The sequence below is a fragment of the Thamnophis elegans genome, chromosome 2 (genome assembly GCF_009769535.1).
Source record: "Thamnophis elegans isolate rThaEle1 chromosome 2, rThaEle1.pri, whole genome shotgun sequence".
NCBI lineage: Eukaryota > Metazoa > Chordata > Lepidosauria > Squamata > Colubridae > Thamnophis > Thamnophis elegans.
Genome location: NC_045542.1, coordinates 149,729,769 through 149,742,475, shown reverse-complemented (window position 1 = coordinate 149,742,475; position 12,707 = coordinate 149,729,769). Strand labels below are relative to the sequence as shown.

The window sequence follows — 12,707 nt, the reverse complement described above, 5'->3', positions numbered from 1 at the left end:
CTGCAATACTCTAGGTTAGCCAAAAATCAAGGAGACAGTAGTAACCTTTTAGACCCACCAATGTTATTAAAAGATATTAGGGTGAACTGTAGCTCCTTGAAACATTATATCTTTTAATAAAATTGGGTGGGGGGGACCAGCAAGAAGAAACACATTTCAAAAGTAAGCAAAATCAAAATGTTACGCTTTTCCTTGGTGCACAATAATTTTTAACATAGAAAATTAACAATTCATGTTTTGTGCAGTGTTTTGTACAGTGAGCATTCTTGTTTATTTCTGGGTTTACATTTTTAACCTTTTTTGGGTCTTAACCTTTTGTAGTTTCTCTTAAGCTTTTAGGTTAGAGAGAACCAAATTTGACATTCCGTTATGTCGCCATATTATATGAGGTTTTACATTGCTTCCACCTATACCCTTGAGGGGTTTTTGTCTGTTATTTTTCCACAGTATATACCTGATGTACAGTAGAACTAAGCCAAGTGGAGCAGGAGGTCCCCAAACCGTTCAGATTGAAGCCCCTTCTCCAAACAGTCAAACCATTAAAGAAGAAATAGCTTACCGTTCAGACACTAATTCTTGATTTGTGAGGCTGCCTACCTTGGAAGACCAATTCCCTCAGCTATCAAAGAATTTCTCTGTTGATTTCCCCTAGGAGCTTCTTTCTCTCTGCTCAAATGTCTCTTTGTTTCCTCAGCCCATAAATTTTCATGGCATTTTCTTTTTCCAAACTGCTAAATTGCTTTTTCTTTTAAAGTCCCTAAGTTACTACCTGCAGTGAGTTTTTTTTTTTTTTTTTTTTTGAAGCAGTTTCCTTCTGCACATGTTAAGCTCATTTTTCCTGACTCATCACTACTTTGGGCTTTCTCTATTTTTATACATATGCCTGTCCTTGCTCCATTCCACAAAGTTTTTTGGGGGGAAAGACGCATATGCCTGCTGAGTAATAAAAGCCCATGTCAGTCAATATACAGGTAGTTCTCAATTTAACGACCACAATTGAGCCCAAAATTGATGTTGCGAAGTGTAAAATGTGTGTTTAACCACTTTTCTAGCCACAGTTGTTCAGTGAATCACTGCAGTTGTTAAATTAATAGCACGGTTGTTAAGTGGATCTGGCTTCTCCATCGACTTGGCTTGTCAGAAGGTCGCAAAAGGGGATCACATAACTCCAGGACACTGCAACCATCATACATGTGAACTGGTTGTCAAGCATGCGAATGTAAATCACGTGACCATGGGGATACTGTCGTAAGTGTGAAAAAAGCCTATTTAAACTGCAGTGTCTCTGTATGCTGGTTTGTGTGTTCTCCAACACCACTCTCACAACGCTTCTCTGAATGCACTCGCTCTCCCAACGGGGAGCTTACCTAACAACAACCAATCAGAATACATTTCTTACCCAGGAACAGGAAACAGAGGTGGGGCTGAACAAATTATAAAAAAATCCAGCAAGCCCCTTCTTCACTCTCTTTCTTTTTCTTCTCCCAACACTGAAGCCTGTGATCCACCTTTTCTGTTCAGGAGCTCAAGCCATGTAATCCTGTCCACTACTAAACCATTTTTCCAAGCAGCCTCCATGTTTCCAGTGTCTTTTTCCCCACTTGGAACTGAACCCAGAAGGACATTTATTCCAATACCACAATGGATAGGTTGACAAAACATGTTAAGCCAACACTAAGCAACCTACGTTAAATCTAAATATTGTATGTTTAAGTGTTTAAGACCCGAGGGCTGCCAAGGTGTGAGGTGAGTTCCTGTCCTTCACCCCAGCTCCTGCTGAGGTTATGAAAGGAGCCCCCAACTGGCCCTGCCCCAGGCAACAGTAATGTCTCCAGCTAATCCATTCAAATCAGAGGAGCTCCTGATAAGAGTGTGATGTGATAAGCTCCTTTGTTCCCCCGCTGCTACCTGAACTTGCCAACCCTCTGGCTCTTGGCCACTGTCTTTCAGGGCCATTTGTCTTTGGGAAGTGGGAGAAGTGGGTTTTTCTACTGGGCCACAAGGCTATCTCTTCAATTCTCTGACCAGCTCTGAGCGTCAGGAGAAGCAGAAGGAGGAGGAGGAGGAGAAGGAGGAATCTTTGAGTGGCAGTCCTGGCACCTGTGGCTGCGGCTTGGGACCGGCACCAAAGGAGGCATTTTCCACCATGTCTCATTTGTGGTGGAATCCAACTGTGAGTTGCAGGAGGAGGTGTGTTTGTGCGTGTGTCTTTCCCAAGGTGCTAAGAGGCAAATCAGTCTTATCGTTGGTATGCAGAAGGAGGGCCAGGAGGAATCCTCCCTAAACCTTCATATCAGGGGTGAAATCCTCCCGGGTTCGGCCCGTTAGGGACAATTGTTCCTGGTTCTGTGAACAAGTAGTAAAAAAAAAAAAAAAGCTTCCGACAATCACACGAATCAGCTGTGAGCTGTGCGATTGTCGGAACATTTTCCCCCCCACTTTCTAAAGTATTTTTTTCCTGCTGGTTCAGGCAAATAGGCAGGAAAAAAAATGCTTTAAAAAGTGAAAAAAGGTTGGCCACACCCATCCAGTCACATGACCCCACCACCACCAAGCCACGCCCACAGAATCGGTGGGCAAAAAAGTTAGATTTCACCACTCCTTCCTATATCTGATAGTTTTGGGGAATGTGTTTTAGTATGGCAAGATTCCTGCCTAAGAATAAAGAAATTACCCAGCAATTCAAGATGTGGTTCTTGATTTCTTGTGCCCCAACATATTGCTTCTTTTGCAGACAGCAACACTATACCTCTCTCTCTCTCTTTCTCTCTCTCTCTCTCACACACACACATGCGCGCACACACAAATCCCATCTGTTTAGTAGTTGTAAGAGTTGAAATTGAGGTCAGCACTTCTTTAAGCTGGCACAGTTTCTTGCCAGTTCCCATCCCGGGTGACAGTGGCATTTTTACTGCTGAGATTCCAAAGAGCCCTGAAATTTGTACTCCGGATCCTTCAGATCAGAGGAAAAAGGAAAATCAAAAGCTCTCATTATCTTGCCCTTATGTGGCTTTCATCAGGCAGCAAGGCCTGGGTTGTTCCATGTTTAACCTCCCTTTTGGTTATACCCTAAAAACAAAATCAAAGCAAATCATAACATTGGTATATAAAGGATCTTTTCTTTCCTGAAATAAACCTTAATATCATTCCCCACTCCGAAACTTCCAGCTGTACATAGCACTGAAACAGCTGGAGAATGGCTAAAGCAAAGAATAGGGAGATCACAACATATGTTCTGATTTCTTTTTTATATAGGACATTTTGACCTAAAGAAGCACAAAGGGAGAACCAATTCTTAATCTCTATTGTTGGAAGAAATGTCCTCCTGGGTTCAGTTCCAAGTGGGGAAAAAGTCCCTGGAAACATGGTGGCTGTTTGGAAAGATGGTTTAATGGTGGACAGGATCATATGGCTTGAGATGCTGGAAGGAAAAGGAAGAGATGCTGAGAGTGCCCTGGTTTTATGCCCTTTCTGGGCCTCATCCCTGAGCTTCCTGTTCCTGTGTAAGAAATGCACTCTGATTGGTGGTTAGATTCCCAGGGGGCGGGGGAGGGTGTCTTAGTTTTATAGGCTGTCTTATCTTTTGAGTCCCAAGCTTGGTTGAGCTGTTGCTGGGTGATGATGTAATGAAAGGGCTTTGGGATTCCTATTATGGCTCTGCCTGAAGTAGGTAGATCTTTGTTATGTAGAATAGACTGGCTCAGGCCTTAATGGCCCATTGACAAAGGTGGGGGGGCAGGAAGCTGCAGGGAGCTGCTTTTTTAAAGAAAACATGTTTTTCCTTTTCTCATCCAGGGAAATATAATATTCTGCCTTTTTAATATTTCCTAAAATATTTCTTTTTTCTAGGAGAGAGGTGGGTGCTAACTTCCTACATTATTATATTGGTTTTCAGCATTGTAATATTTTACTTAGCATTAATTATGCTGTATCTGTTGTATACATTTTGAGCGGGTCAGTCTCTCTCACTTGACACATTCACACAACTTAGCTCAACTGCACCTCCTGTACCCACTACAAAAGCCCAGATGACAGTTGCCAGATTCAGTCAATTTAAAATGACTGCCACTCTGGATCTGGATAATACTGAAGCTAAGTCCTCAGTTAAAGAGTTATACATAATGTGGATTAAGGTGGCATTATCCACACATTTGGTCACTTCCCGACTACCATCTGCTCCATTCTCCAGTCTCTCTGGAGAACTTTGCCACAATCTGCGTGTTAAAAACAAATAATACAAATCCCCTCCTTGATCTGTTGAAAACTCTTAAAAACTGAATTCTTTTGCGGGAGCCTTATACCCTGATCTGATGTGGCCATCTTTATTTTCATTTTAATGCCATTATATTGAGACAAGATATTCCATTGCCAAACAAGTTGTTGAGTTGTGCGCAATTTTATGACCTTGTTTTTGGCTACAGTGGTTAAGTGAATCACTGCAATGGTAAGTGAATCACGTACTTGTTAAAACAGATCCAGCTTCCCCCATTGATGTTGATGGGTTCTCCTGCTTCTAGTCCAGCAGGGGGCTGGACTAGAAGATCTCCAAGGTCCCTTCCTATTCTATTCTACTCAAATGGTGATCACATGACCCTGGGATGCTGCAAGCATCATAAATACCTGCTGAATTTTGTAAATGCACGTGGCTGAGTTTCGATCCCATGACCATCGGGATGTTGTGACCGTTGTAAGTGCGAGGACCACTTCTTTCGATGCCATTTGTAACTTTGAATGGCCGCTAAATGAATGGTTGTAAATCAAGGAATGCATGTAAAAAGCTATTAGTCATCCTTGCCCTCAAATTTGCACAAAGCATATCATCCACAGCATCTAAAAAATAAATCAGCTGATGTAGCAGCTTGATATGTGTGACAACTGAGCCAAAAATGACAATATCATGGAAATACACAATCCATCTTGGAGCAGTCAAGTGCCATGTGTACGATAGCATTAGCACTTAGACTTATCTACCGCTTCACAGTGCTTTACAGCCCTCTCTAAGTGGTTGACAGGGTCACCATATTGCCCCCAACAATCTGGATCCTCCTTTTACCCACCTCAGAAGGATGGAAGACTGAGTCAACTTTGAGCCTGGTGAAATTTGAATTGCCAAACTGCAGGCAGCCAGCAGAAGTAGCCTGCAATACTGCATTCTAACCACTACGCGACCCCAGCTCTTTTCTTAACCCAAACTTAATATTTCTTGCAACTACAACATATCCATAGTTAACATGATTTGATACTTTACAATGGGGCAGCCTTGTAAAGTTTTAAGCTGTAAATGTTTTTAATTTATTTCTTTATATCCTGACTTCATTGTTCGTACACATCACTCAAACACACTTAATGCTCCTTCCTCCTCCTATTTTCCCCACAACAACAAGATGGATTGGGCTGAGAAAGGGTGCCTGGTCCAAGGTCACCCAACTGGCTTTCATGGTGTAGGAAATTAACACTCACCCCTCTCCTAGAAAAATGAAATATTTTAGGAAATGTTAAAAGGGCAGAATATTTCCCCTAAAAGGGAGGCAGAAACTCACTCCCCCACCCCAACTTCGTCAATGGGCAATTAAGGCCTGGCTCAGTCTATTCTACATAACAAAGATCTACCTCCTTCAGGCAGAGACATAATAGGAATCCCAAAGCCCTTTCATTACATCATCACCCAGACAGAGTCAACCAAGCTTGGGATTCAGGATAGCCTATAGAGTTGTCCCTGCATGGCCCCATGGGAGTCCGACAACCAATCAGAATACAAGCTCAAATTCAAAAGCCGAGAGAGGGCATAAAACCAGGGCACTCTCCGCATCTCTTCCCTTTTTGCCCAGCATCTCAAGCAGTTATGATCCTGTTCACCATTAAACCATCTTTCCAAGCAACTTCCATGAATCCAGTGTCTTTTCCCCCACTTGGAACTGAATCCAGAAGGATATTTCTTCCAACAATTGCTAAGGCGGAATTTGAACTCATGGTCTCCCGGTTTTGTAGCTTGATGCCTTAAGCACTAGACCAAATTGGCTTCTCTCCCTCCATACAAACAACACCAGACTGCAGGGGAAACTTCCCCCCAAAGCTCTCAAAGATGCTTTAAATGTTTTAATCCACAGTCAACTGCTCAGAGGGACGCTGAACGTTAAAAGGGCAGTTTAGAAAGTTTTCCTTTCACTCAGAAACGGATTGCAAAGTTGAGATGTGTCATCTGTAGGAGCGAGATGGAGGTCAAATCAATGAAAGCCAGCTCTCACCGAGATTTTTTTTTTATTCAAAAGCAAGCTGACATCAGGAGCATTTATATACTTCACCTCTGAATAATTTAGGCACCATGCAATGTCCATTTTGTTCCTCTGTGCTTTTAAAAGCACTCAGGATGCATCCATTTGGCCTCCTTCCCGAACATAAGCTTTTGATACGTGTCATTTGTCCTGCTTGGAGATTGGTTTTCATTATGGTTGGAATTTGATCCTCTCAAAAATGGATTCACATGCCATCTTCAGAGCATGCATACGAGAAAGAGTGATGTAGGCCTTCTACCGATGCACTTAAGCAACGTTCGTTTCTATGCATAATGGGTTTATCAGACTATGCGGTTATCATTTATAAGGATTATTTGATTTTTCACTGTACTGGAAACTCCCCTCTTTGTTTTACTTGAGTGCAGCTCCAAACGTTTGCCTTGAAGACCAGCCTTGAAGGAGCCATCTAAATTTTTATTTAGATATCTTCTGCTGTCTCTGGTTTGAAAAAAAAAAGGAGATAGCTTACCGGTAGTTGTATATTATATGAGGAAGGCAAAAGAAGAGACAAGAGTTGTACAATTTAAATGCAATTTGGAAGAGGAGGTTTTTTTAAACACAGTATGTTCTGACCTAGGCTTCCCAAGAGCATGAAGCAAACTCCTTGTCCTGACAAAAAAAACCCTTTTATTAATTTACTGTTTGGTTTATTGGATTTATTGGACTACTGTGAATTCTATTCATTCACATCAGGGGTGGGTTCCTGCCAGTTCTAACCTCTTCTATAGAAGAGATACCACAAATCTACCGTGCCGTTTAGAACCAGATCCATCTCCCTCCCCCCACCCATCCACACATCATCAAGATGAAGAGGAGGAATTCTGGGAGTTGAAGTCCACAAGTCTTAAAGCTGTCAAGTTTGAACACCCCTGGGTTTTTTTTCTAAAGGATTAGGGGTGCAAGGGTCCTGTAACTTGACAGCTTTAAGACTTGTGTGCTTCAAATGCCAGAGTTTCTGAGCCAACATTTTGGTTGCTAAGCAAGAGCGTTGTTAAGTGAGTTTCACCACATTTTACAAGTTGGCTACGCCTATCCAGTCACATGATTGCCAAGCTACTCTCACTCGGTCACATGGCTGGCAAGCCACTCCTACCCAGTCACATGGCCAGCAGGCCACTCCCCCAAAGCAGGCCACACTTACAGAAGAGGTTCTAAAATTTTTTGAAACCCACCACTGATTCACATCCAGTAAAGTCTTTCAAGGAAGGATTTACAATCACAAACCTTATCTGGCTTGGAGACCTGCCAAGCCGATATCTGCAAAACCTGGAAAATCACAAACCAATTAAGCAAACTGTCTCCTGCAAACTCCACTCCCCTTTCGCTCCTCTTTTATTTCCTCTGGGAGGGGCCATTCATCATCCACCTGTGGCCTTTCTCCCAAGTCGACCCCTATTCTTTAGCTGTTCCCTTCGTCTGGCAACTCTGTGCATCAGAGGTGGGTTCCAGCCACCATTACTACCGGTTCAGTAGTAAAAAAAAATTTGCACCCATGGTCACTTGTAAATCATGTGACCATGGGGGGTGTTGCAACGGTCATAAGTGTGAAAAGTGGTCACAAGTAACTTTTCAGCGCCGTTGTAACTTCAGTCATTAAATGAACTGTTGTAAGTCGGGGACTACTTGTGTATATCTTACAACAATAACACAGAATTCCTGGAATCTGTTTCTTGACTCAGCTTCCTTTGAGAACTGATATTACTGATTATACTTTAAGCAGTCCCAACTGATGACCTCACTCAGCAACTTCATATGGATTTAAAGCCGAGATTGTAGGAACTTGACACCCGCAATTGGAGCCAATGCTGAAAACCCGAGGCTGCATCTGCATAACCATTCTGTCTTCCCTTCCGCTTCCCTTTCTTTCTGATTATTGGACACCAATATGGTTTTTTTAAAAAGAAGAAATTGATGATTTCAGTTAACTCTTTGGGTGAACAAAAAGCAATATAAGTTCAAAGGAATGTAGTCATGTGCTGCAATCAGGACATGCATTATTTTATCCATATTGATTTTATTCTGGAAGACTTCTTATTCGATTTATGGATGATCCCATTCTTTTATTTACAGTATATGTCAGCAGTTTGGAAATTTAAAAGAAAAAAACTGCAGAAGAGATTATGGTGCACTTATATTATTTCAAAACATTTTCTGAGAATACAAGATGAGTTGGTTATCCCCTTTCTAAGGATGAGAAAAATGCCGGTAGTCTTACAACTTTTCATTTAGTGACCTTTCAAAAGTACAATGCCACTGAAACAAGTGATTTAGGATCATTTTTCACACTTACGACTACAAGAAATGAAATGAAGCATGTCTAACCTGAATATAAAATAAATCCAGTTTTGATTGATATATGAAATTCATTTTCTCTTTTTTCTTTTTATTTAAAAACAAAATACCAAAAGGCATATACATACTGTTGCTTCCCTCCTAGATTCAAAAGCGGGGGGGGTGGGGGTGTTCACATTTGACATTACAGTACAGTTTATAACATCACTGGTTTTCTAAATCAAAATAGGATGGATGTTACATGTTTTCCATCATGGCTTCAATTCTTCAAAAAACCTCATTTTGAGCAGGAATTCAAAATAATAGATGGATACTCAGAATATGCTAAGCCTTTATAAGGTTGGTTTGGTTTATGGCCTGTGTTGTGTAAATTTAACCAAAGTTGGATTATTCTGAAGGAAGTTAGCACCCACCCCTCTACTAGAAAAATGAAATATCCTAGGAAATATTATAAAGGCAGAATATTATATTTCCCTGGATGAGAAAATGAGAAACATGTTTTTAGGTAGGAAACAGACTCACTCTTAATAGCCCCCCCCCACTTTGTCAATGGGCTATTAGAGTCAGTCTACTCTACATAACAAAGATCTACCCCATTCAGGTAGAGCCATTTCATTGCCCTTCATTGCACCACCCACTAAGTTTCAACCAAATGTAGCACACAGACAACCTACAAAGCTAGCTATGACCTCTGACAGCAACCAATCAGGATGATCTCCCTGTGCCCCAGGAAGTTCAAAGGGCATAAAACCCAGGGACTGTCAACATCTCTGCTCTTTTCAACCAGGAGCTCCAAGGCATGTGATCCTGTCCACCATTAAACCATCTTTCCGAACAGTCTCCACATTTCCAGTGTCTTTTTCCCTACTTGGAACTGAACCCAGATGGACATCTCTTCCAACAATTCTAGAAAACACAAATGGTTTATTCTCACAGCATACCACAACACCTCCCCCCCCGCTTTTGTTCAATTGTATCTGATCCTTGGAGATGGTGACATTGAGGGAGAGGATGGCCTGGAAGGGAGACAAACTATGTTCTCGTAAGTCTACGGATTCAAGTTTTGCAACGAAGCCACGATGCTACTACTAAGCAAGCCGGCCACTTCAGGTTCCTAAACACCTTACACCTGAGCAAATGGCAATTCTGGTGGCCAGGCATGGAAAAGAACAGAGAGAGCTATGTAAAAAGTTGCGCTGTGTGTGCTTCCATGAAGCGGAGAATAGGGAAGACCCCGGGAATGTTACAGCATGTGGCTGAGCCAACTTGGCCTTAGGAGGCAATAGCTGTGAACCTCATAGTCAAACCCCCACATAGTCAAAGTGGGGTGGAATACTACTGTAGGAAGTTATCACCCAGCCCTCTCCCAGAAAAGTGAAATATCCTAGGAAATATTGAAAAGGCAGAATATTTCTCTGGATATGAAAAGGAAGAAACATGTTTTAAAAGACAGAATAGCTTCCTGTAGCTTCCTGCCCATCTCCACTTTGTCAATGGGCCATTAAGAAGGCCAAGCTAGTCCCTTTACATAATAAAGAGTTCTCCACTTCAGCTCCAGGGGGGATGGGATTAAGGCATGATAATATTGGCACTTTACCCAACTCCCCACAGGCATGTGAGAGCTCAACCAAACCTGGATTCAAAACGCCGCCTGGAGAGTTGCCCCTGCGTGGCCCCATGGGAGTCTGACAACCAATCAGAATACAAGCTCAACAAGATCAAAGGCCAGAGAGGGCATAAAACCAGGGACTCAGCATCTCAGTCCTTCCTTCTCTTTTTCTCCATTAACATTGAAGCATGTGATCACCTTTTCTGTTCAGGACTCAAGCCATGTGGTCCTGTCCACCATTAAAACCATCTTTCCAAGCAGCCTCCATGTCTCCAGTGTCTTTTTCCCCACTTGGAGCCGAACCCAGAAGGACATTCCTTTCATCACTATAATGTGGAATGTAGTTGATTTGTTCCCTAAGCTAGCTCACTTTGTAGCCTGCTTGAGCCTCCCGTCACCTCAGGGCTCTGCGTTAAGACTGAACAAGTCCCTGCAGTTTTCTTGACAAAGCTCATCAGAAGTGGTTTATCACTGCATCCTTCCTAGAGCTAAGTGACTGACCCAAGGCCACCCAGCTGGTGTTTTGCTCAAGGTGAGAGTAGAACTCATGGTGTCTCTGTTTCTAACTTGAGACCTTAACCCTAACACCAAGCTGGCTCTCAAACCAACATCTGAAAGGATTAGTACAGGTAATCCTCAACTTACGAGCACACTTGAGCCCAACTTTCTCTTGCTAAGTGAGACAGTTGTTAAGTGAGTTTTGCCCCATTTTATGACTATTCTTGCCACAGCAAATTACTGCTGTTGTTAATAAAACAGTTGTCAAGTCCCTCGGCTTCTCCATTGACTTTGCTTGTCAAAAGGTTGTCACATGACTCCAGGATGCTGCATACATCATAAATATGTACCAAGCATCTGAATTTTGATCATGTGACCATGGCGATGTTGCAACAGTCATACATGTGAGAAACGGTCACAGGTCACTTTTTTTCAGTTATGTTATAACTTTGAACGGTTGTTGTAATTCGAGGACTACTTGTGTATGTCTCTGTCTTCCACACAACTGGAAGCAAGTAAAACTGGGTTGTATTGCATTTGTGTGTAAATTTCTATGTTCTTTAAGGTTTATGATAGGCAGAACTTCAAGAGATAACCAGACCTGGGGCTTAGGAGCTGTGGCTGAGTCAATATATTGGTTATGCTAATTTGTGACAGTTGAATTGTTTGTACCTCTGCTGCTGTTTTTTTATCTGTGGTTTGTTGGAAAGAATGTCCTTCTGGGTTCAGTTCCAAGTGGGGAAAAAGACACTGGAAACATGGAGGCTGTTTGGAAAGATGGTTTTTAATGATGGACAGGACAACGTGGTTTGAGGTCGGGGTGGGGGTGGGGGAGGGCAGAGATGCTGAGAGTGCCTGAGTTTTATACCTTCTCTGGGCTTTTGAATTTGGGTTTGTATTCTGATTGGTTGTCAGACTTCCATGGGGCCATGCAGAAAGTTTTACTGGAGCCTGGGGAGGGTGAAAATGGCTTCCCCAGCCCCCCAAGGATATATCAAGCTCAGCTTGGAGGCAAGCAGTGTGGTGTGCGTGGGGGGAGAGTGTGTGTGGGGGTGTTTTTGTGTGCATATGGATGCTATTGCGCTCGTGCGCTCGCATTGTTGGCACCTAACAACAAAAAGGTTAACCATCACTACTGTAGGCTATCCTGATTCCCAGGCTTGGTTGAGCCTTATAATGATGTAAGCTTCCTAGGTGCAATGTGGTGAGTTCAGTTGCTAGATGGGTAGAGGGCTAATCCTACTTTTATTGGATCTTGGATGAGGGCATTTCCCTATGAATAGACCTAGCTATCTCTTTATCTCTTCAGTGAGGACATCTGCTGTGGGCTATTGAAGAGGGCGGGGAGTGAGTTTCTTGCCTCCCTTTTAGGGGAAATATTCTGCCCTTTTAATATTTCCTAAGATATTTCATTTTTCTAGGAGAGGGGTGGCTGCTAACTTCCTACAGGTTTTTTTTATACTTTCTTTTTCTTTTAATAGTTAGCCGCCCAGAGTTATGAATTTCGGGTAGGTGGTAGAAGGATGGATGGGGTGGAAGGAATATCTGCAAATGGGGAAAAAATGCAATCCTGTAATTATGTGCCTATACAACTTCATATCTAACACTGCCAACTTAATGAGGATGATGATGAGGCAAATGGGGATCTTCAGAAACAAGCTTTAGCTAATCTAATTATAAGTATAAGCTGAACTGCAAGCACCTATTCAGGAGAAACATAAACGGGTGGACAAAATTAGGGGGGAAGTGCAAAGTCTCCATTATTTCATTTAAGGAAGTCTGGGGTCTCCCCTTTGAAAAGGATTTGAATTAGAAAATTAAATGAACTTTTGCATGCAAATTGCAAAAGTATGGCTTTTGCTTCTGGCTGGAAAAAAAAAAACCCCAGCGACACTTAGCATCTCTGCTGCCACCCACCGGTCGTTCGGATTTTGGGGCCCAGATCTGGCATTTTTACTTTCTAGGGTGGCAGTCGAAGCCTTGCCGTAGATCGCTGCATTTCGCGCAATATTAAA

At 42.4% G+C, this 12,707-nt stretch overlaps 1 protein-coding gene across 1 annotated transcript in view; it reads right to left on the bottom strand.

Annotated features, from left to right (window-relative positions):
* LOC116503304 (zinc-binding protein A33-like) overlaps positions 1–12,707 on the bottom strand; it is a 902,198-nt gene that overhangs the window by 456,433 nt on the left and 433,058 nt on the right. The window lies entirely within an intron of this gene.